The following is a 22,807-nucleotide window of genomic DNA, read 5'->3' as shown; positions in this document are numbered from 1 at the left end:
CTGATTTGAAGGCTTTTAGTATGTAGAATTTCTTATTACTCATTTTTTTCTTAGGCTAACGCAAGTAATAGTCGACCACAATAATGAGGCGGCGGCGGCTTTACCATGGTAACAGGGAAGTCATATGATAAACAACCATGGCATTTTCATTTTAGTTCCGCCCTGTTACGGGAGGGAAACGCTTGGCCCCGCCCCAGCGGCGTGCGTTTTATTCTTTTGCGAAAGCTGTGAACCTTCGGGGCGACATGAGGAAAGACAGTCGCGGCAGCCTAGAGAATGAGGGGCGCTCAACGTCAAGGCGCCTACATAGCTGAGGAGATGGGGAGGTAAACGCAGAAGAGACCCCTGCCTGCTCTCGTGCAGCCTCGGGGCTCCAAGTGTTTCGTGGTGGTGAGGGGGCGGGGCGGCGGAGGACGTTGGCAGGCAGGGTATCAGAAAACTTCGGAACAGAAAATATCTTTGACCGGTTATACGCAGGAAGCAGCTAAGACATGATTTTAACTCGGGTTGCTTTGGCTCCAGAGGCTGCATGTTTAAGTGCTGTATCTACTGCCTACCAGTATAACTCAGAATTTTTAATGGCGTAACTTTTTTTTTTTTAACCGTTTTTGGAAAAGAACTTAGAGCATAGGGCCTGGTGATGGTGGATCACTGTCTCATAATAATGAACCACCGAAGAATAGGTTGAGGCGCTTAGCCAGGGCTTGTTATGCCATCAGCCATTTGTGGAGAATGGACTGTTGGTTCTATCACTTCATCAACCACCCCTACTGGTTATAAAAGAAGACATGTGTACAAGGAGTATTTCCTAAGCTTTTGGTTTTTTTATATTTGTATTTCAGTTATAGACCATGTGCCTGTGACCCCATGTCTCATTGCTGTTGTCCATGAGGGTCTTTCCCCTTAATTGCTACGCTCCCAGAGTGACACATTCCTTTTGCCTCCAGGTTGTAGCAAAATGAAGACAGAAGGTGTTGTCTGATGCTGTTGTAGGTATTATGACTGAACCTCAGTTAACACAAGGAAATAGGTGCTGTATGAAGAGGTAGGGGAAAAACTAGGAAAGATGCATTTCTACACAAATGGGACTAAGTGTTATTTGGGGGCTTTGAGCAGAAGAGAAAGGGTATGTAGTGGAGAATCAAAGAATTTGGGAAACCACAGGCAAGATTTGTGGGGCCTTGGCAGAAAGTTTTGTGGTAAAGTCCTGAATTCTTATCCAGTTTTGTTAATGGCACTAAGAATATTGGATAAGGTACCAGTGAAGCAAGCAAAGACATTCAAGATTGTGAGGGCACAGAGACTTGGGTTATTTCTCCTGGCCATAAAAGGTCATACTTCCAAGGCTGGAGTAAGTGCTGCTTATGTTTGGTCCACATTTAAATTTCCTCAGACAGTCATGGAATGAAATCTCCCTTTGAAAGGCAGAAACCTATGGATAGACAACATTTCACAAAAAAGATTCCAAAGAGAACTGTAGCATTACCCAAGTTAGGAGGAATCCTCAGTGGTGCCTGCAAGACATAAGGTAACTTGGGGCCCTCAGAGAGCACGTGAATGTTGACACAGATCCTGGTCAGTATCTGGCTATAGGTACCAATTGGCTAGCTTTCCAGAAAGAAACATCATTCCTAGGTTTTGCACTACTGCATTATCACACTGGTTCTGCACCAATATTTATACTTTCTGAGAATGTTTGAGGGTTCAGCTTTGAGGCTACTCTACAGATAATTGTCTAACCCATCAAAGCTGGTTGTTCTGGTCTTTCAGCTTTAGCACTTTCATTTTTTATTTCTTATGTAACTACTTCTGTTCTCAATTCATGCTCAGTGAATATATTTCCTGTATTCCTTTCCCAGAATCCTGTTCCTTCAAAGGAGGTTCAGGATTGTTTACCTGCTCAAAGGCTGCCTCATTAAATATGTTGCTTGGTAGCAGGCCAGGGAGTTGGGTGGTCAGTTGAATTGGAGGATTTCCTTTGTTCTTGGCAGTGGCATGCTGACCTCTTGCTGCTGAATGAGGACTGTTTCCAAACCAAGCATTGGGGAAAACTGAGTAAGAGGAGGAAGTCTTTTGAATTTTTTCTCTAGGAACCACCAGGCTTGTCTGAAACTTTTGTCTATTTGGGGGCTTGTTCTATTTCAGAACCAGAACTCTGGGAGACCATTGCCTTGGCACGTGGAATTCAGGGCCTAGCAAAATGAAGGTGGATATCACTGGATAGCACTTAAACCCCAACAGTATGCTGCTAGGTGAGCATGGCTCGGTTAAGCATGTGGATAATGGCATCAGGCTGGGGTAAACAGGGTGGTGATTAAAAAGAGCTAATATTTGTGAAGGGCCATATAGATTACAAAGCTTTTTTACATAGATCTCACTTGATTCTCACAAAACCTGGGAGATGGTTTTAGTATGCTATCTTTTTTATTGTGGTAAAATATACATAACAAAATTTACAGTTTTAACCATTTTTAAGTGCATAGTTCGGTGGCATTAAGAATATTCACATTGTGCAACTGTCATCACTATCCATCTCCAGAACTTTCGTATTTTCAAAAACTGAAACTCCATACCCATCAAACACTAATTCCCCATTCTCTCCTCCCCGCCAGCCCCTGGCAACCACCATTCTACTTTGTCTCTATGAATTTGACTATGCTACATACCTCATATAAGTGGAATCGTTAACACTTTTTCTTTTTGTGATTTGTTTATTTCACTTAGCATAATGTCTTCAAGGTTCATTTATGTTGTAGCATGTATCAGAATTTCCTTCCTTTTTAAGGCTGAATAATATTCCATTGTGTGTACATACCACATTTTGTTTATCCATTCATGCGTTGATGAACACTTGGGTTGCTTCCACCTTTTGACTATTGTGAATAATGCTGCTATGAACATGGGTGTACAAATATCTGTTTGAGTCCCTGCTTTTAATTCTTTTGGATATATACTCAGAAGTGGAGTTGCTAGATGGTGTGGTAATTCTATGTTTAATTTTTTGAGAAACCATCATACTGTTTTCCACAGTGGCTGCACCATTTTACATTCCCACCAGGAATGCACAGGGGTTCCCATTTCATCCTCACCAACATTTGTTATTTTCTGGTTTGTTTTTTGTTTTTTTGATAATAACCACCCTAAAAAGTATGAAGTGGTATTACATTGTGATTTTGATTTGCATTTCTGTGCTATACTGGAAAAACCTACTGTTCTCCTCTCCTGTGTGTCTCCTTTACTTTCACATAGAACACTTTACTTTTGACACTTCTGGTCACCAAATGTGTGGTGGGGGATTTTCCCCACAACAAGCAATTCTCTGCGACACCAGCTGGGTGTCGTACAGTTTAACTCAATTCTGACACTATCTACCTGGAGATAGCATCAAATTCACAGGTTAAGGGCTCAGTCCCACAAGACTGCTTTCCACCCCCACTTATGCCAATCGCAAGCCCAGGTTATCACCTGTGTTTTTGACCAAGTGGCTATAAATCAGAGGTTCCAACGACTCCCTCCTTGGGTTCAGTTAATTTGCTAGAGTGGCTCATAGAACTCGGGAGAACAGTTACTTTTATCAGTTTACTAAAGGATATGACAAAGGATACAGTTGAACAGCCATTTGAAGAGATATATAGGGTGAGTTCTTCAAGGGTCCCAAGTGCAGGAGCTTCTGTCTCTGAAGAGTTGGGGGTGCATCATTCTCCTGGTATGTGGATGTGTTCATCCACCTGGAAGCTCTTTGAACCCCCTACTTTGGGGATTTTTATGAAGGCTTTATCACATAGGCATGATCAATTATTACTCCATTTCCAGCTTCTCTCCCCTCTCTGGAGGAGGGGGAGGGGGCAGAGCCAAAAATTCCAAGCTTCTGATCATGGCTTGGTTATTCTGGTGACCAGCACCCATCCAGGAGCTCACCCAGAGTTGCCTCATTAGAACAAAAGATGCTGCTAGTGCTCTTATCATTTAGGAATTTATGAGGCTTTTAGGAGTCCTGTGTAAGGGATGGGGTCCAAGACCAAATATTAGAACAAGAGATGCTCCTAGTGCTCTTAGGAAAAGGTTTTAGGAGCTCTGTGCCAGGAACCAGGGACATAACCAAATATATATATTTTCTGTTATCTAACACCTAAGGATTAATGAGGTTGAATGTCTTTTCATGTGCTTATTGGCCGTTTGTAGATCTTCTTTGGAGAAATATCTATTTAAGTCCTTTTCTCATTTTTTAATCTGGTTGTTTTTTTTTGTTGTTGTTGTTGAGTTGTAGGAGTTTTTAAAAATACATTCTGGGGACTTCCCTGGCGGTCCAGTGGTTAAGACTCTGTGCTTCCACTGCAGGGGGCACGGGTTTGATCCCTGGTTGGGGAAGATCCCGCATGCGGCGTGGCCAAAAAAAAAAAAAAAAAAAAAATATATATATATATATATATATATATATATATATATATATTTTTTTTGGATCCTAATCCCATATCAGATACATGATTTCCAAATATTTTTCCCATTCTGTGGGTTGTCTTTTTACTCTGTTGGTAGTGTCCTTTGGATACACAAAAGTTTTAAATTTTGATGGAGTTCATCTTATCTATTTTTTTATTTGTTGCCTGTGCATTTGGTATCATTTCCAAGAAATCTTTGCCAAAACCAGTGTCATGAAACTTTTCTCCTATGTTTTCTTCTGAGAATTTTATAGGTTTAGCTCTTACATTTAGATCTTTGGTCCAGTTTGAGTTAATTTTTGTATATGGTTTAAGGTAAAGGTCCAACTTCATCCTTTAGCATGTGGATATCCAGTATTCCCAGCGCCATTTGTTCAAAAGGCTGCCCTTTCCCCATTGAATGGTCTTGACACCCTTGTTGAAAATCATTTGACCATTGACCATATATGTGAGCGTTTATTTCTGGACTCCCTATTCTATTCCATTGATCTATATGTCTGTCTTATGCCAGTGCCATACTGTTTTGATTATCGTACGATAGATTTGTAGTAAGTTTTTAAATCAGGAAGTGTGAGACCTCCAACTTTGTTCTTTTTCAAGATTGTTGTAACTTCAAAATCCCTTGGGATTCCATGTGAATTCTAGGATAGATTTTTTAAAAAATTTCTTCCAAAATGTCATTGGGATTTTAATAGGGATTGCTTTGAATTTGTAGATTGCTTTTGGTGGTATTGACATCATAACAATATTGAATCTTCCAGCTCATGAACATGAATGTCTTTCTATTTATTTGTGTATTCCTTAATTTCTTTCAGTAACCTTTTGTAATTTTCAGCATAAAAGTCTTTCACCTTCTTGGTTAAGTTTAATCCTGAGTATTTTATTGTTTGATATATATATATGTATATATATTTGACATGTAACATTATATTATTTTCAGGTGTACAACATAATGATTCAATATTTGTATATATTGCAAAATGATCACCACAGTAAGTCTAGTTAACAGTCATCACCACACATAATTACAACTTTCTTGTCTTGTGATGAGAACTTTTAATATCTACTCTCTTAGCAACTTTCAGGTACACAATGCAGTATTACTAACTATATTCACCATGCTTTACATTACATCCCAGGTCATATTTATTTTATAACTGGAAGTTTGTATCTTTTGACCACCTTCACCCTCTGGCAACCACCAGTCTGTTCTAACTATGAGGTTTTTTTTTTTTTTAGGACTCCACATGTAAGAGAGCTCATATGGTATTTCTCTGACTTACGTCACTTAGCGTAGTGCCTTCAAGGTCCATCCGTGTTGTCACAAATGGCAAGATTTACTTCTTTTTATGGCTGAATAATATTCCTTTGTATATGTATACTACATTTTCTTTATCCATTCATCCATCCATGGACACTTAGGTTGCTTCCATATCTTGGCTATTGTAAATAATGCTGCAATGAATATTGGGGTGCATATATTTTTTAAAGTTAGTGTTTTTGTTTCCTTAAGATAAATACCCAAAAGTGGAATTGCTAGATCATGTAGTAGTTCTATTTTTAATTTTTTGAGGAAACTCCATACTGTTTTCCATAGTGGCTGTACCAATTTACATTTCCGTCAACAGTGCACAACAGTTCCCTTTTCTCCACACCCTCACCAACACTTGTTATCTCTTGTCTTTTTGATAATAGCCATTCTGACAGATGTGAGGTGATATCTCATTGTGGTTTTTGATTTGCATTTCCCAGAAGACTAGTTGTGTTGAGCACCTTTTCATGCATGTTGACCATGTGTATGTCTTCTTTGGAAGAAAGTCCGTTCAGATCCTCTGCCCATTTTTTAGTCGGATTGTTTGCTTTTTTCCCTTTTGATTGTTATGAGTTCTTTATATATTTTGGATATTAACCCCTTATCAGATATATGATCTGCAAATGTTTTCTCCCATGCGGTAGGTTACCTTTTCATTTTGTTGATGATTTCCTTTGCTGTACAGAAGCTTTTTGGTTTGATGTAGTCCACTTGTTTATTTTTGGTTTTGTTTCTTTACTTACTCTTTTTGATGCTATTATAAATGGAATTGTTTTCTTAATTTCCTATACAGATTGTTCATTCTTAGTGTATAGAAATGCAAGTGGCTTTTGTATGTTATTTTTTTATACCTTAAATATATATATTTTTTAATTAAAAATGTGTAAAAACATTACTACAGAAACATTACCTAAGTTCAGAAATGAACTGAGTTATTATTTGTAAGTGGGTCCTTCAATATGATTTTAATATTTGGGAAAATATGTTTTAGTAATTCTGATGAAATTTAGAATTCCAGTATTTTGGGGTTTTTTTGTTTGTTTTTGTTTTTAATTTTTATTGGGGTATAATTGATTTACAATGTTGTGTTAGTTTCAGGTGTACAGCAAAGTGAATCTGTTATACAAATACATATATCCACGCTTTTTTAGATTCTTTTCCCATATAGGCCATTACAGAGTGTTGAGTAGAGATCCCTGTGCTGTACAGTAGATGCTCATTAGTTACCTTTTATATATATATAGTGTGTATGTGTCAATCCCAATCTTCCAATTTATCTCTTCTCCCCCTTTACCCCCCAGTAGCCATAAGTTTATTTTCTACATATGTAACTCTATTTTGGTTTTGTATATAAGTTCATTTGTAGGCTTTTTTAATTTTAATTTTAATTAATTAATTTTTTAAACATTTTTATTGGAGTATAATTGTGTAGCCTTTTTTTAGATTCCACATATAAGCGATATCATATATTTGTCTCTCTCTGAGTTACTTCACTCAGTATGAGAATCTCTAGGTCCATCCATGTTGCTGCAAGTGGCATTATTTTGTTCTTTTTTATGGCTGAGTAATATTCCACTGTATATATATACCATATCTTCTTTATCCATTCCTCTTTTGATGGACATTTAGGTTGCTTCCATGTTCTGGCTATTGTGAGTAGTGCTGCAATGAATATTGCGGTACAAGTAGCTTTTCAAATTATGGTTTTCTCTGGATATATGCCCAGGAGTGGGATTGCTGGGTCATATGGTAGCTTTACTTTTAGTTTTTTAAGGAACCTCCATACTGTTCTCCATAGTGGCTGTATCAGTTTGCATTCCCACCAACAGTGTAGGAGGGTTCCCTTTTCTCCACACCCTCTCCAGCATTTATTGTTTGTAGGTTTTTTGATGATGGCCATTCTGACCGGTGTGAAGTAATACCTCATTTTAGTTTTGATTTGCATTTCTCTAATAATTAGTGATGTTGAGCATCTTTTCATGTGCTTTTTAACCATCTGTATGTCTTCTTTGGGGAAATGTCTGTTTAGATCCTCTGCCCATTTTTTGATTGGATTGTTTGTTTTTTTGATATTGAGCTTCATGAGTTGTTTGTATATTTTGGAGACTAATCCCTTGTCGGTTGCTTCGTTTGCAAATATTTTCTCCCATTCTGAGGGTTTTCTTTTTGTTTTGTTTATGGTTTCATTTGTGTGCAAAAACTTTTAAGTTTAATTAGATCCCATTTGTTTACTTTTGTTATTTTGTACTCTGCAAGTTTGCTGAGTTCATTTATTAGTTCTAATGAGTTTTTTCAGGGGGAGGAATATTTAGGCTGTTCTCCATATGAGATCGTGTCATCCGCAAACAGGTAATTTTAGTTCTTCCTTTCCAATTTGGATGCCTTTTATTTAATTCTCTTGCCTAATTTCTATGGCTAAAACTTCCTTTTCGATGTTGAATATTATTTATCTGAGAGTGTCTTAATTTCTCCCTCATTTCTGAAGGACAGTTTTGCCAGATACAGAATTCTCAGTTGACATTTATTCTTTCAGCCCTATAAATATATTATCTCACTTCTTCTGGTCTCTGAGGTTTCCACTGAGAAATTTGCTGATCATCTTATTGAAGATCCCTTGCACGTAAGAGTAGCTTTTTCATGCTCCTTTCAAGATTCTCACTATAGCTGTTGACAGTTTGATTATAATGTATCTTGGCGTAGGCCTCTTTCAGTTTATCTTACTTAGAGTTCATTGAGATTCTTGGACTTGTGAATCCATGTTTTTCCTCAAATTTGAGAAGTTTTCAGCCATTATTTCTTCAAATAACCTCTCTGCTCTTCTTTTCTTTCTTTCAACCTCTGGGACTCTCATAATGCATATGTTGCTTGATTATGTCCCATTAGTCTTTTAATCTCTGTCCACTTCATTCTTTTTTGCTCCTCAGACTTGATAATTTCAAATGATAACTTCAGCTTCACTGATTGTTTCTTCTTGTCAGTCTATTGTTGAACTCCTCTAGTGAATATTTTAGTTGAGTTACTATATTTTCAGCTCTAGAATTTCTTTTTTGTTCCTTTTTATAATTTTTGTTTCTTTGTTGGTATTCTCATTTAAAAAATATATTCCTTTCCTCATTCCTTTGGTTCTTTGTGTTTTCCTTTAGTTCTCTGAGCATATTTAAGATAATTGTTTTAGTCTTTGGTACTTCTGGTGCCTGTGCCTTTTCAGGGACAGTTTCTGCCACTTTATTTTCTTCCTTTGAATGTGGCATATTTTCCTATTTCTTTGTATGCTTTGTGATTTTTTAAATTGAAAATTGGGTATTTGAAAAAACAGCCTTGCAGGTAGGCTGTGTGCTGGGGAAGACATTTTCTAATAATTAGCAAGGCTTGCTCTGGGCCTTGGAATCAGCCTCATGTGAAGGCTTAAAGTCTTCTTGGACCTTTTCTAGGCGTACATCTCGCCTAGGCCATTGTGTGTGCTTTTTCAATTCCCTTAAATACGCATCTGTTTTTAAGTGTCTTAATTTCCAAAAGACTGTCACCACTGCTTCTTCTGGGGGCCATTGATGTTCTGTTGTGTTCTTCCACCTCTAATCTCTTGCCCCAGATGTTGCGAGACTGTAGTCCCTCTGCAGCTTTCTCGAGCGGTGTCCACCATTTCCTGTCTTTTCCTAGCCTGAGATCCGAGCTATACCACTTTTCTCTTTCTGAACTCTAAGAGACCAGTACCTCAGGCAGCCCCTAGACAGATTAGAACATTGCAAAAAAGGTCTGCCTTCCTCTTTCCAGTTTGAGGGAGGGAATTGACAGCTAGGCCACTGCATCTCCCAGACTGTGCTTCCGTGCACTACAGGGTAAGGAGAGGTGGGGTACAAGTAAGTAAAAATACCATGGAATTTCCTTCCATTTCCTATGTGGCTTTTTCTTGATTAAGGTTTCGCTTGGTTGCTATAGGCTGTTTTCCAGATCTCCTGTAAAGTTATTTTTTGCTAATTTCTAGTTGATTTTTAAAAAATGTTAATGTGGGTGGGGGGAAGGGGAACCTGGAGTTTCCTAGTTTACCAACTTGCAGATGTCACTGAAATAAACAGTATTCTATCTGTTTTATAAACAGAGATACCAGTGTTTAGATAGTGACTTATACAAGGTTCACAATTAATGAGGACAAAAGCTGGGCTTTGATTCTATTTCTTTTTCCAGGTTTTGTGATTTTTTAAAAAATAAACTTTGTATTTTAGGATAGTTTTAGATTTACCAGAAAGTTGCAAAAATAGTACAGAGAGTTCCCATATCCACCCACTCCCTGCCCTGCACACAGTTACCCCTTTTATCAACATGTTACATTAGTATGGTACATTTGCTACGATCAGTGAACCCATACTGATGAACTAAAGTCCATACTTTTTTCAGATCGCCTTAGTTTTTACTTAATGTCTTTTTCTGTTCTAGGATCCAATCCAGGACACCACGTTAGATTGTTCTCATGTCTCCTTTGGTTCCTGTTGATTGTGACAGTTTCTCAGAATTTCTTTGTTTTGATGACCTTGACAGTATTGAGGAGTACTATTCAGGTATTTTGTAGACTGTGCCTCAATTGGGATTTGTCTAATTTTTTTCCTCATGATGAGAATGGGGTTATGGGTGTTTGAGAGGAAGACCACAAAGGTAAAATACCATTCTCATCATGTCATAACAAGGCTTTGATGAGCTGACCAGCCTTTGCCAGCTTTTTCCTCCATAAAGTTATTTTCCCCACTTTCTCTACTCTATTCTTTGGAAGTTAGTCACTAAGTCCAGCCCACTTTCAAGAAGGGTTGGGGAAGATTAAGCTCCACTTCCTGGAGGGTGAGAATCTATATAAATTATTTAGCATTCTTCTTCTTTTTTTTTTAATTATTTATTTATTTATTTTTATTTTTGGCTGTGTTGGGTCTTCGTTTCTGTGCGAGGGCTTTCTCTAGTTGCGGCAAGTGGGGGCCACTCTTCATCGCGGTGCGCGGGCCTCTCACTATCGTGGCCTCTCTTGTTGCGGAGCACAGGCTCCAGACGCGCAGGCTCAGTAGTTGTGGCTCACGGGCCTAGTTGCTCCGTGGCATGTGGGGTCTTCCCAGACCAGGGCTCGAACCCGTGTCCCCTGCATTGGCAGGCAGATTCTCAACCACTGCACCACCAGGGAAGCCCCTTAGCATTCTTCTATAAGGAAGAATTATTTATTTTGTTTCTCAAATTGTTCCAGCTTTGTTCATTAGAAACTCTTTCACGTTGGACCCTATATCCCTTTGGCACGTCCCCATTGTTTTGTTCTTTGAGCACTTCCTTACTTTCTGGCACTACAGGTTGCTCATTTTATATATTCCCTGCCACAGCCATGGGAGAACCAGCCATTTCTCCAAGGAGACCTGGTTCCTTTTAGTAAATCAGAATGTCTTCCAGAATATGAAAGATCTAGATGACTGTAATAGAACCAGTGGAAACCCATTTGGAGGGGTATGTGTGTGTAGGAGGTGGTTAACAGGAGCAAAAGAAAAAGGGAAATCTGGAAGGGTCATAATCCAATTCTCTTGAATGATAGTTTACTATCCACTTGGAGGCAATTTAAGAGCACAAACTAAGAGATACCTTGGGTTCAGATGCCAGCTCTGTCACTTTCTAGCTGTGTGTCTGTGAACCTCAGTTTCCTCATCTGTAATGTGGATATAATAACCTCATGAGGTTGTTGGGATGATGATGAAGTGATTTATTTATTTATGTATTTATGTATTTACCACACTCTGCAGCATGTGGGATTTTAGTTCCCCGACCAGGGATCGAACCTGCGCCCCCTGCAGTGGAAGCACAGAATCTTAACCACTGGACCGCCAGGGAAGTCCTGATGATTAAGTGATTTAGAACACAAGCTTTTGCACAGTGCCTTGCACATGGTAAGCATTCACATCTTAGCTATTATTCTTAGTTTCAGTTCTTGTCTGAACTAGATACTGTAATGTCACGAACAACTGTGAACTCTCACTTTTTAAATTTGATGCCTTTGTTATTCAACTTCCTTCTTGTTATATTTCTTTCCCTAGGAATGATTTTGGTGGGACCCAGTGCATCTTCTCATTTGAGATATCACCGAGAAGCTGTGAGTGATGTCATTGCCCTGTACTGGAGAAGCACTGGTGTGGGGGGGTCTCTATGCAGGTGATGATTCTAGGGACCATGGGCTTGAAGTAGTAGCCTATTCCCCAGACCCCTATTCAGGTCCAGTCTACTCTTGAAACTCTTGAATCAGTGTTTTTCTTCAAGGCCATAAGAAAATTGTGTTGTTCAAATATGGTATATTCCTATTAAAGTGCAGTGAACTCCAAACCTGTTTTTGTTAATAGAATAAAAATTCTTTATTACCTTCCCAGCAAATTTAATGTCCCCTTGTCAGGTAAGCTCTTTAAAATGTAAGAAGAAATTGTCTTCCTTTTGATCATGCGATTCTCCTCCTAAAGGCTCTTCCTGTTTCACCGTGGATGAAGTCTAAAGTCCTCCTCCTGAATGTCAGCACCCCCTATTAGATTGCCACATTTTTTATAACCGTGGACCTTCTCCCATGACTCCCATGCCTGACACGTTTTCTCATCATTTCCTTCACTAGACTGTCATTCAAATAACCTTTTAAACTCTGCCCAGAGTAATGTAAAGAGTGCTAATACCTCCCTATCTACTGTCTTTTGAACACTACTGTTCAGTTATTACCTAGAATGCACTGGCCTTTGGTAAGTGTATGGTATAAATACTCAGAGTACTCAATGTTTGGTTGTGTTTCTGTGTATCTTCTAAATATTTGTATTAATGTCGTCTTATCCCTAAAGAACAGGTATGTAAGTACCCCAGTCAATATAGTACTAAGTATCTGCTTATTGATAATGAGGAGGAAGATAAAGATAGGTCTAGAGTATAGTCATCAACAAATTTGAATAAGGGGACTTCTTACATCTGAGGTAGTCAGTGTCTCTGCCTTCTTAAGTCCCTTGGCTGTGATTATAGGAAATTAACTCCCAACTCAGTCCACAGCTGGGTGTTCCTTCAAGGAGATTGCTATTTCTGAGTCTTAGAGCTTGGAACCTATATTTATGGTTGGCCACTTGGGACCCATAATCTCAACCAGTGTCTAATCTTCCTGTAGGGATTGACTATTTTACATTACCATTCCTAGTTTATGCTGATGCTGCCTTCATCCATGCCTGTGATTGGAATCCTCATGCTCTACCTGCTCTGAGAAAAATATCTAGAGATAAATGGAGTAGCAGATCGGTGCCAAATATACTTTGAGGATAACGGGAAGGTAAGTACAGGGGAAATATATCTTTTGAGTGACTTTCCACATATACTACCAGGCAGTGACTTTCAGAAAATATCCAAAGTAAGACCAACTGTGTTGTTTACCTTCATCATCTCACTATACAAAGTACTGTTCTTATATTGAATGATTTCACTTATAGAATTTGAGTGATACATGTAGATAGTTAGTTGCATGTAATTGGGTAAAGGAGGAGATGGGTAAGCAGCCAAGGTCTGGAACTAGTGCAGAAAGATAATAAAATGGTTGAAATAAAACTATGGGACTTTAGATTTTTAATGCTGTTTAAAGATGTGGATTGCCTGCTCTAAAAGAAATTGGAGAGGAAAATGATGGGAGAAATGTTAAGTTGGAGTGAAAACTCATGAAAAATGAGTCTTCCTTATTTCCTACAAAATAAAGTGGAGAAGCATTTGTTTCTTTGTTTTTCGTCTTTTCAAAATACACAAGTGGAAGAGAGAATTCGGAAAATCTTCATAGTCATTTTCCGTCTTGCTGTGCTATGGCTATGTCCTATTTGAAAGTACTGCTGTTGTTCCTCATTTCATTTTCTTTACACCTCTTGTAGCTGAAACTGTTGCACATTGCTGACAGGGTAGTTCTTGGGCTGGTCCTTAGCTCTGAAGAAGGCTGGTTCATTGCCTGCCAAATGTTACACCAGGACACTGGAGGCATTTTGCATGTCCACTGAAATGTGGAACCTTTCCTGAAGAAGAATCTAGCTTCCTGGAAGCAGGGACATAGAAGAGAAGCAGCACTGTTAGTATCCTCAGCAAATTATCAATGACAAGCGGAAATATAAAGCTACTAGGGTGTCTGTGAGGGAAATGCTGGTGGTAGTCACCGAACCACAGTGGCAAAGGTGGGCTCAACCTGTAGAAACTCACGTTGCTGTTCTCTACCAACAAGAGCACAGTAAACCATGGAAGACACAGATCTTGCATATTCAGCTAGTAAAATCCTGTGGTGCCCATGTGGATCACAGAGTTCTGGATATGAACCGCCACCCCTGTCCTCTAATTGACTAGAGGAGGTGAATCCAGGGGCACAAGGGTTCCATCTGTGAGTAAGCTTCCATAGTTGATTCCCTTAATTTATTAGTTCAACTCAAGTTGTAATCCCCTTGTCTCCTAGTGATATGTTTTAATTTTTTTTAAAGAAAAAACAGCTTTGTTGAACTATAATTCACACTTAAAGTATACAATTCAGTGGTTTTTAGTATACTCACAGAGTTCTAGAACCATCACCACAGTCAATTTTAGAATATTTTTGTCACCTCAAAAGAAACCCTATAACCTTTAGCTATAAGCACCCCAATCCCCTATTCCCTCAAGCTCTGGGCAACCACTAATGTATATTTTGTCTCTGTTTGCCTATTCTGGATATTTCATATAAATAGAATCATATAATATGTGGTCCTTTGTGACTGGCTCCTTTTACTTAGCATAATGTTTTAAGGTTCATTCATGTAGTAGCACATATTAGTACTTCATTCCATATGTATGTGAGAGAGAGAGTGTGTGTGTGCACGTGCATGCATGCACATAACAGCTATATTGAGACATTATTCATATAACATACAATTCACACATTTAAAGTGAACAATTCAGTGGTATTTAGTATAATCACAGAGGTATGCAGATATCAGTCATTTTAGATAAATTTAGAACACCTGTTTTCAGTTCTTTTGGGGCATGTACCTAGGAGTGGAATTGCTAGGTCATATGGTAATTCTGTGTTTAACTTTTTGAGAAAGTGCCAAGCTTTCCAGGGTGGCTGTACCATTTTATAGTCCCACAAGCAATGTACAAAGTTTCCATTTCCTCCACATCCTTTTTTTTGTTTGTTTTGTTTTATTTTGTTTTGTTTTTTAAAAATTATTTATTTATTTATTTATTTTTGGCTGCATTGGGTCTTCGTTGCTGCGCGTGGGCTTTCTCTAGTTGTGGCGAGCGGGGGCTACTCTTCGTTGCAGTGCGTGGGCTTCTCATTGCGGCGGCTTCTCTTGTTGCAGAGCATGGGTTCTAGGTGCGTGGGCTTTAGTAGTTGCGGCCCGCGGGCTCTAGAGCGCAGGCTCAGTAGTTGTGACGCACGGGCTTAGTTGCTCCGTGGCGTGTGGGATCTTCCCGGACCAGGGCTTGAACCTGTGTCCCCTGCACTGGCAGGCGGATTCTTAACCACTGCGCCACCAAGGAAGTCCCCCTCCACATCCTTATCAACACTTGTTACTTTGTTTTTTTGCTTATGACCAGCCTAGTGGGTGTGAAGTGGTATCTCCTTGTGGTTTTGTTTTGCATTTCTCTAATAATGATGTTGAACATTTTTTCATTTGCTTGCTGGCCATTTGTATAACTTGTTTGGAAAATGTCTATTCAAGTCTTTTGTCCACTTTTTAATTGGGCTGTCAATATGTTGTTGAATTGTAAGAGCTCTTTATATATTCAAGATGTTAGAACCTTATTAGATGCCTGATTTGCAAATATTTCCTTCCATTCTGTGGTGTTTTTTTTTTAATTAATTAATTTATTTTATTTTTGGCTGTGTTGGGTCTTCGTTTCTGTACGAGGGCTTTCTCCAGTTGCAGTGAGCGGGGACCACTCTTCATCGCGGTGCGCAGGCCTCTCACTGTTGCAGCCTCTCTTGTTGCGGAGCACAGGCTCCAGACGCGCAGGCTCAGTAGTTGTGGCTCACGGGCCCAGTTGCTCTGTGGCATGTGGGAATCTTCCCAGACCAGGGCTCGAACCCGTGTCCCCTGCATCGGCAGGCAGATTCTTAACCACTGCGCCACCAGGGAAGCCCTGTGGTTTTTTTTTTAAGGCTTAATTTTTTTGTGTGTGTGGAGCAGTTTGTAGGTTCATAGAAAATTCAAGAGAAAGGTACAGAGATTTCCCATGTACCTCCTGCCTCTATACATACATAGCCTCCCCCATTTTCAACATACCCCACCAGAGTGGTACTTTTATTACAACTGATGAATCTGTATCAACACATCGTAATTACCCAAAGTTCATAGTTTATCTTAGTGTTCACTCTTGATGCTGTACATTCTGTGGGTTTGGGCAAATGTATAATGACTTATGTCAGTCATTGTAGTATCATACAGAATATTCCACTGCCTTAAAAAAATCCTGTGTACTCAGTACCACCACTCGCCCCACAACCCCTGGATACCACTGATCCTTTTTACTGTTTCTACAGTTTTGCCTTTTCCAGAATGTTATATAGTTGGAATGATACAGTATGTAGCCTTTTCAGTTTGTGTTCTTTGCGTAATAAGCATTTAAGGTTCTTCTATGTCTTTTCATGGCTTGATAGCTCATTTCTTTTTAGCACTGAGTAATATTCCATTGTCTAGATATACCACAGTTTATTTAGCCATTTACCTACTGAAGGACATCTTGTTTGCTTTCAAAAGTTTTGGCAATTGTGAATAAAGCTACTGTACATACTTGTGTGCACATTTTCATGTGGACATAAGTTTTCACTTCCTGTAGGTAAATACCAAGGAATGTGATTGCTGGATTGTATTGGAAGAATATGTTTAGTTTTGTAAGAAACCACCAAGCTGTCTTTCAAAGTGGCTGTACGAATTTATATTTGTACTAGCAATGAATGAGAGTTCTGCTCTTCAACATCTTTGCCACTATTTAGTGTTGTCAGTGTTCTGGATTTAGGGCATTTTAATAGGTGTATAGTGATATCTCCTTGTTATTTAATTTGCAATTCCCTGATGACATATGGCGTGGAGCTTCTTTTCATATGCTTATTTGCCATCTGTATATCTTCTTCAGTGAGGTGTCTGTTAAGGTGTAAGGCCCATATTTTAATCGAGGTACTTGTTCTCTTATTGTTTTTATTTTAATCATTCATTCTTTAATAATTAGAGCTCAGTTACAAAAGCATTGGCTCTTTTAACATGATTTTTCATTAAGGTATTGTTGATTTACAATATATATAAATTTCAGGTGTACAACATAGTGATTCGCAACTTTTAAAGGTTATACTTCATTTATAGTTATTATAAAATACTGACTATATTCCCTGTGCTGTGCAATATATCCTTGTAGCGTATTTATTTTATACATAGTAGTTTGTAACTTTTAATCCCCTACCCCTATATTTCCCCTTCCCACTTCCCTCTCCCCACTGGTAACCACTAGTTTGTTCTCTATATCTGTGAGTCTGCTCCTTTTTTTTGTTATATTCACTAGTTTGTTTTATGTTTTAGATTCCACATATAAATGATATCATACAGTATTTGTCTTTGTCTGATTTATTTCACTTAGAATAATGTATTCCAAGTCCATCCATTTTGTTGTAATTGGCAAAATTTCATTCTTTTTTATAGCCAAGTAGTATTCCATTGTATATATATACCACATCTTCATTTTCCATTCGTCTGTTGAAAGACATTTAGGTTGCTTTCACATCTTGGCTATTGTAAATAATGCTGCTATGAATATTGGGGTGCATGTATCTCTTCGAATTAATGTTTTTGTTTTTGTTGGATATATGCCCAGGAGTGGAATTGCTGGATCATATGGTAGTTCTATTTTTAGTTTTTTGAGGAACCTCCCTACTGTTTTCCACAGTGGCTGCATCAGTATACATTCTCACCAACAGTATACCAAAAGGGTTCCTTTTTCTCCACATCTTCTCCAACATTTCTTATTTGTGGTTTTTTTTTTGTTATGATAGCCATCTGACAGGCATGAGGTGATATCTAATGGTTTTGATTTGCCTTTCTCTGATGATTAACAATGTTGAGCATCTTTACATGTGCCTGTTGGCCATCTATATGTCTTCTTTGGAAAAATGTCTATTCAGGTGTTCTGCCCACTTTTTAATTGAGTTGTTTGTTTTTTTGATGTTGAGTTGTATGAGCTGTTCATACATTTTGGATATTAATCCCTTTATCGGTCATATCATTTGCAAATATTTTGTCTAATTCAGTAGGTTGTCTTTTTGTTTTGCTGATGGTTTCCTTTGCTGTGCAAAAGCTTTTAAGTTTAATTAGGTCCCAAGTGTTTATTTTTGCTTTTGTTTCCTTTACCTTAAGAGATAGATCCAAAAAAATATTGCTGCAGTTTATGTCACAGTGTTCTGCCTATGTTTTCTTTTAGGAGTTTTATGGTTTCTGGTCTTATATTTAGGTCTTTAATCTATTTTGAGTTTATTTTTTATATGGTGTAAGAAAATATTCTAATTTCCTTCTTTTACATGTAGCTGTCCAGTTTTCCCAACACTACTTATTGAAGAGACTGTCTTTTCTCCATTGTATATTCTTGCCTCCTTTGTTGTAGATTAATTGACCATAGGTGTGTGGGTTTATTTCTGGGCTTTCTCTCCTGTTCCATTGATCTATATGTCTGTTTTTGTGGCAGTACCATGCTGTTTTGATTACTTTATCTTTGTACTATAGTCTGAAGCCAGAGAGCATGGTACCTCCAGCTCTGTTTTTGTTTCTCAAGATTGTTTTGGCTATTCGAGGTCTTTTGCATATCCATACACATTTTAGAATTATTTGTTCTAGTTCTGTGAAAAATACCATTGGCATTTTGATAGGGATTGCATTGAATCTGTAGATTGCCTTGGGTAGTATGGTCATTTTAACAATACTGATTCTTCAAATCTGTGAACACGGTGTAGCTTTCCATCTGTTTGTGTTGTCTTCAATTTCTTTTATCAGTGTCTTACAGTTTTCTGGGTACAGGTCTTTTACCTCCTTAGGTAGGTTTATTCCTAGGTATTTTATTCTTTTTGATGTGATAGTAAATGGGATTGTTTCCTTAATTTCTCTTTTTGATCCTTCATTGTTAGTGTACAGAAATGCAACAGATTTCTGTATGTTAATTTTGTATCCTGCACCTTTACTGAATTCATTGATGAGCTCTAGTAGTTTTTTGGTGGTGTCTTTAGGATTTTTTTCTATATAGATCGTGTCATCTGCGAACAGTGACAGTTTTACTTCTTTTCCAATTTGGATTCCTTTTTTTTCATCTGATTGTTGTGGCTAGGACTTCAATACTCTGCCCATTTTTCAATTGTATTTTTTTGGCTGTTGAGTTGTATGAGATCTTTATACATTTTGGATATTAGCCCCTTATCAGATATATGATTTATAAATATTTTCTCCCATTTGGTAGGTTGCCTTTTCATTTTGGTGATGGTTTCCTTTACTGTGCAGAAGCTTTTTGGTTTGATGTAGTCCCACTTGTTATTTTTGCTTTTGCTTTTGGTGTCAAATCCAAAAAATTCTTACCAATATCAATATCAAGGAGATTACTGCCTATGTTTTCTTCTAGGAGTTCTTTTTAATGATTTCAGGTTTACGTTCACGTTTTTAAGTCATTTTGAGTTAATTCTTGTGTATGGTGTAAGGTAGTTGTCAAGTTTCATTCTTTTGCATGTGACTGTGCAGTTTTCCCAGTACCATTTATTGAAGAGACTGCCCTTTCCCAATTGTATATTTTAGATCCTTTGTCATAAATTGACCGTATATGCATGGATTTGTTTTTGGGCTCTCTACTGTGTTCCATTGATCTATGTGTCTGTTTTTATGCCAATACCATACTATTTTGATTACTATGACCTTGTAATATAGTTTGAAATCAGTAAGTGTGATGCCTCCAGCTTTGTTCTTCTTTCTCAAGATTGCTTTGACTACTTGGGGTATTTTGTGGTTCCAAAGAAATTTTAATATTATTTGTTGTATTTCTTTGGAAAGTGCCATTGGAGTTTTGATAGGGATTGCACTGAATCTGTAGATTGCTTTGGGTGGTTTGGATGTTTTAACAACATTAATTCTTCTAGTCCATGAACATGGAATGTCTTTCCATTTATTCTTCTTTCATAAATGTCTTCTAATTTTCAGTGTACAGGTCTTTCACCTCCTTGGTTAAATTTATTCTTAAGAATTTTTTTTGATGCAGTTGTAAAAGGGATTGTTTTCTTATTTTCTCTTTATGATAGTTCATTATTAATGTATAGAAATGCAACATTTTCTGATTTTGTATCCTGCAACTTTACTGAATTTGTTCATTAGTTCTAAGAATTTATTGATGGAGTCTTTAGGGTTTTCCATATATAATATGTCATCTGCAAATAGCAACAGTTTTACTATTTCATTTCTGATTGGAATGCCTTTTATTTCTTTTTCTTGCCTAATTGCTGTGGCTAGGACTTCCAATACTATGTTGAATAAAAGTGATGAGAGTGGGTATCCTTGTCTTGTTCCTAATCTTAGAGGAAGGTTTCAGTTTTTCTCCACTGAATGTGGTGTTAGCTTGGGCTTTTCATATATGGTCTCTATTATGTTAAGGTATGTTCCCTCTATGTACACTTTGTTGAGATTTTTTAAAATCATAAATGGATGTTGAATTTTGTTATATGCTTTTACTGCATCTATTGAGATGTTCATATGATTTTTACCCTTCATTTTGTTAATGTGGTATATATCACATTGATTAATTTGCAGATGTTGAACCATCCTTGTTTCCCTGGAATAAATTCCACTTAATCATGGTCTGTGATTCTTTTATAGGGTTGATTTCATCTTGCTAATATTTTGTTGAGGATTTTTGCATCTGTGTTCATCACGGATATTGGCCTGTCATTTTCTTTTTGTGGTGTCCTTGCCAGGTTTTGTTATGAGGATAATACTGGCCTCGTAAAATGAGTTTGAAAGTGTTTCCTTCTTTTCTGTTTTTCTTTGGAAGAGTTTGGAAGGATTGGTGTTAATTTTACTTTAAATGTTTGGTACCATTCACCAGTGAAGCCATCTGGTCCTGGACTTTTGTTTGTTGGAAGGTTTTTGAATACTGATTTAATCTCCTTACCTTGTAATCAGTCTATTCAGATTTTCTGTTTCTTCATGATTCAGTTGTCATAGGTTGTATCTAGGAATTTATCCATTTCTTCTGGGTTGTCCAATTTATTGGCATAGTTGTTCATAGTTGTCTCTCATGATCCTTTTTATTTCATAAATTTTAAATTGAATGATGAAATCTCCCCATTTCACCCTGTTCCACCTGGAATCCCCAATCACTGACATAGTCTGCTCCTGACACACAACCACAGACCTCTCTTCGTCTCATCATGTAGGTATTATATTACCTCACATCATCACAAGAAGAAGGGTGAGTACAGTACAATAAGATATTTTGAGAGAGAGAGAGAGAAAGCACATTCATATAATTTTTATTACAGTATATTGTTAGAATTGTTCTATTTTATTATGAGTTATTGTTGTTAATGTCTTATTATGTCTAATTTATGAATTAAATTTTATCATAGGTATGTATACATAGGAAAAAACATAGTATATATATATATGCTTCTATACTATGCAGTTTCAGACATCCACTGGGGATCTTGGAACATATCCTCCATGGGTAAAGGGGGACTACTGTATAGCTATCCTTGCTTGCTTTTGATTTCCATTTGAATGGAATATCTTATTCCAGGCCTTCTCTTTAATCGATATATGTCCTTAAAGTTGAAGTCAGTCTCTTGCAGGCATTATATAGTTGGGTCTTGGTTTGTTTGTTTTTTTAATTTGTGCAGCCACTCTTGGTCTTCTGATTGGAGAGTTTAGTTTACATTTAGAGTAATTATTGATATGTATGGTCTTATCACATTGTTAATTGGTTTCTGGCTATTTGTAGTTCATTTATTCCTTTCTTCCTCTCTTTACCTCTTCTTTTGTGGTTTGATGACTTTCTATTTTTAATTTTTTTTATTGAGTTGTATTTGACATATAACACTGTGTAAGTTTAAGGTGTACATTATATTGATTTGATACATTTATTTTGCAGTATGATTGCCATTGTACCATTAACACCTCTATTGCATCACATAGTTATCATTTCTTCTAATATTGGGAACAATTAAGATTAGTTCCTTAGCAAATTTAATGTTTAATACAGTTTTGTTGTCTATAATCACTGTACTGTGTATAGGTCTCTAAGAATTATTTATCTATTTGAAAGTATTTACTCTTAAATGACATCTCTCCCATTCTCCCACCCCCCAGCGCCTGGTAAAGACCATTTTATTTTCTGCTACTATGAGTTTGGGTTTTTTAGATTCCACATATAAGAGATATCATAGATTATTTATCTTTCTCTGTTTGACTTATCTCACTTAGCATGATGTCCTTAAGGTCCATCCATGTTGTTGCAAAGAGCAGAATATCCTTTTTCATGGCTGAGTAGTATTCCATTGCATCTATATATATCACATCTTCTTTATCCTTTCATCCATTAATGGACAGTCAGTTTGTTTCCATATCTTGGCTATTGTGAATAATGATGCAGTAAACATAGGAGTTCATATATCTCTTGTTAACCTGCTTTCATTCCTTTGGGTGTATACTGAGAAGTGGAATTGCTGGATAATATGTTAGTTCTATTTTTAATTTTCTGAGGAATCTCCATACTTTTCTCCATAGTGGCTGAACCAGCTTACAAATCCCACCAGCATTGCACAAGGGTTCCCTTTTCTCCACATCCTTGCCAACACTTGTTATCTCTTGTCTTCTTGATGACTTCTAGTCTTACAGGTGTGAGGTGATATCTTATTGTAGCTTTGATTTACTTTTCTCTGATGCTTAGTGATGTTGAGCACCTTTTCATGTGCCTGTTGGCCATTTGGGTTTCTTTTTTGAAAAAATGTCTATTTAGTTCTTATGCCCATTTATGGATTTTTTTAATCATTGAGTTGTATGTATTGTATAAGTTC

At 37.4% G+C, this 22,807-nt stretch overlaps 1 pseudogene; it reads left to right on the top strand.

Annotated features, from left to right (window-relative positions):
* Positions 1-169: 169 nt before the first annotated feature.
* LOC132357127 (tRNA wybutosine-synthesizing protein 2 homolog) lies at positions 170-14,094 on the top strand (annotated as a pseudogene).
* Positions 14,095-22,807: the final 8,713 nt, after the last annotated feature.

This window comes from Balaenoptera ricei, chromosome X, assembly GCF_028023285.1.
Source record: "Balaenoptera ricei isolate mBalRic1 chromosome X, mBalRic1.hap2, whole genome shotgun sequence".
NCBI lineage: Eukaryota > Metazoa > Chordata > Mammalia > Artiodactyla > Balaenopteridae > Balaenoptera > Balaenoptera ricei.
The sequence above is the reverse complement of the archived record's forward strand: the minus strand, read 5'-3'. Positions and strand labels throughout refer to the sequence as shown.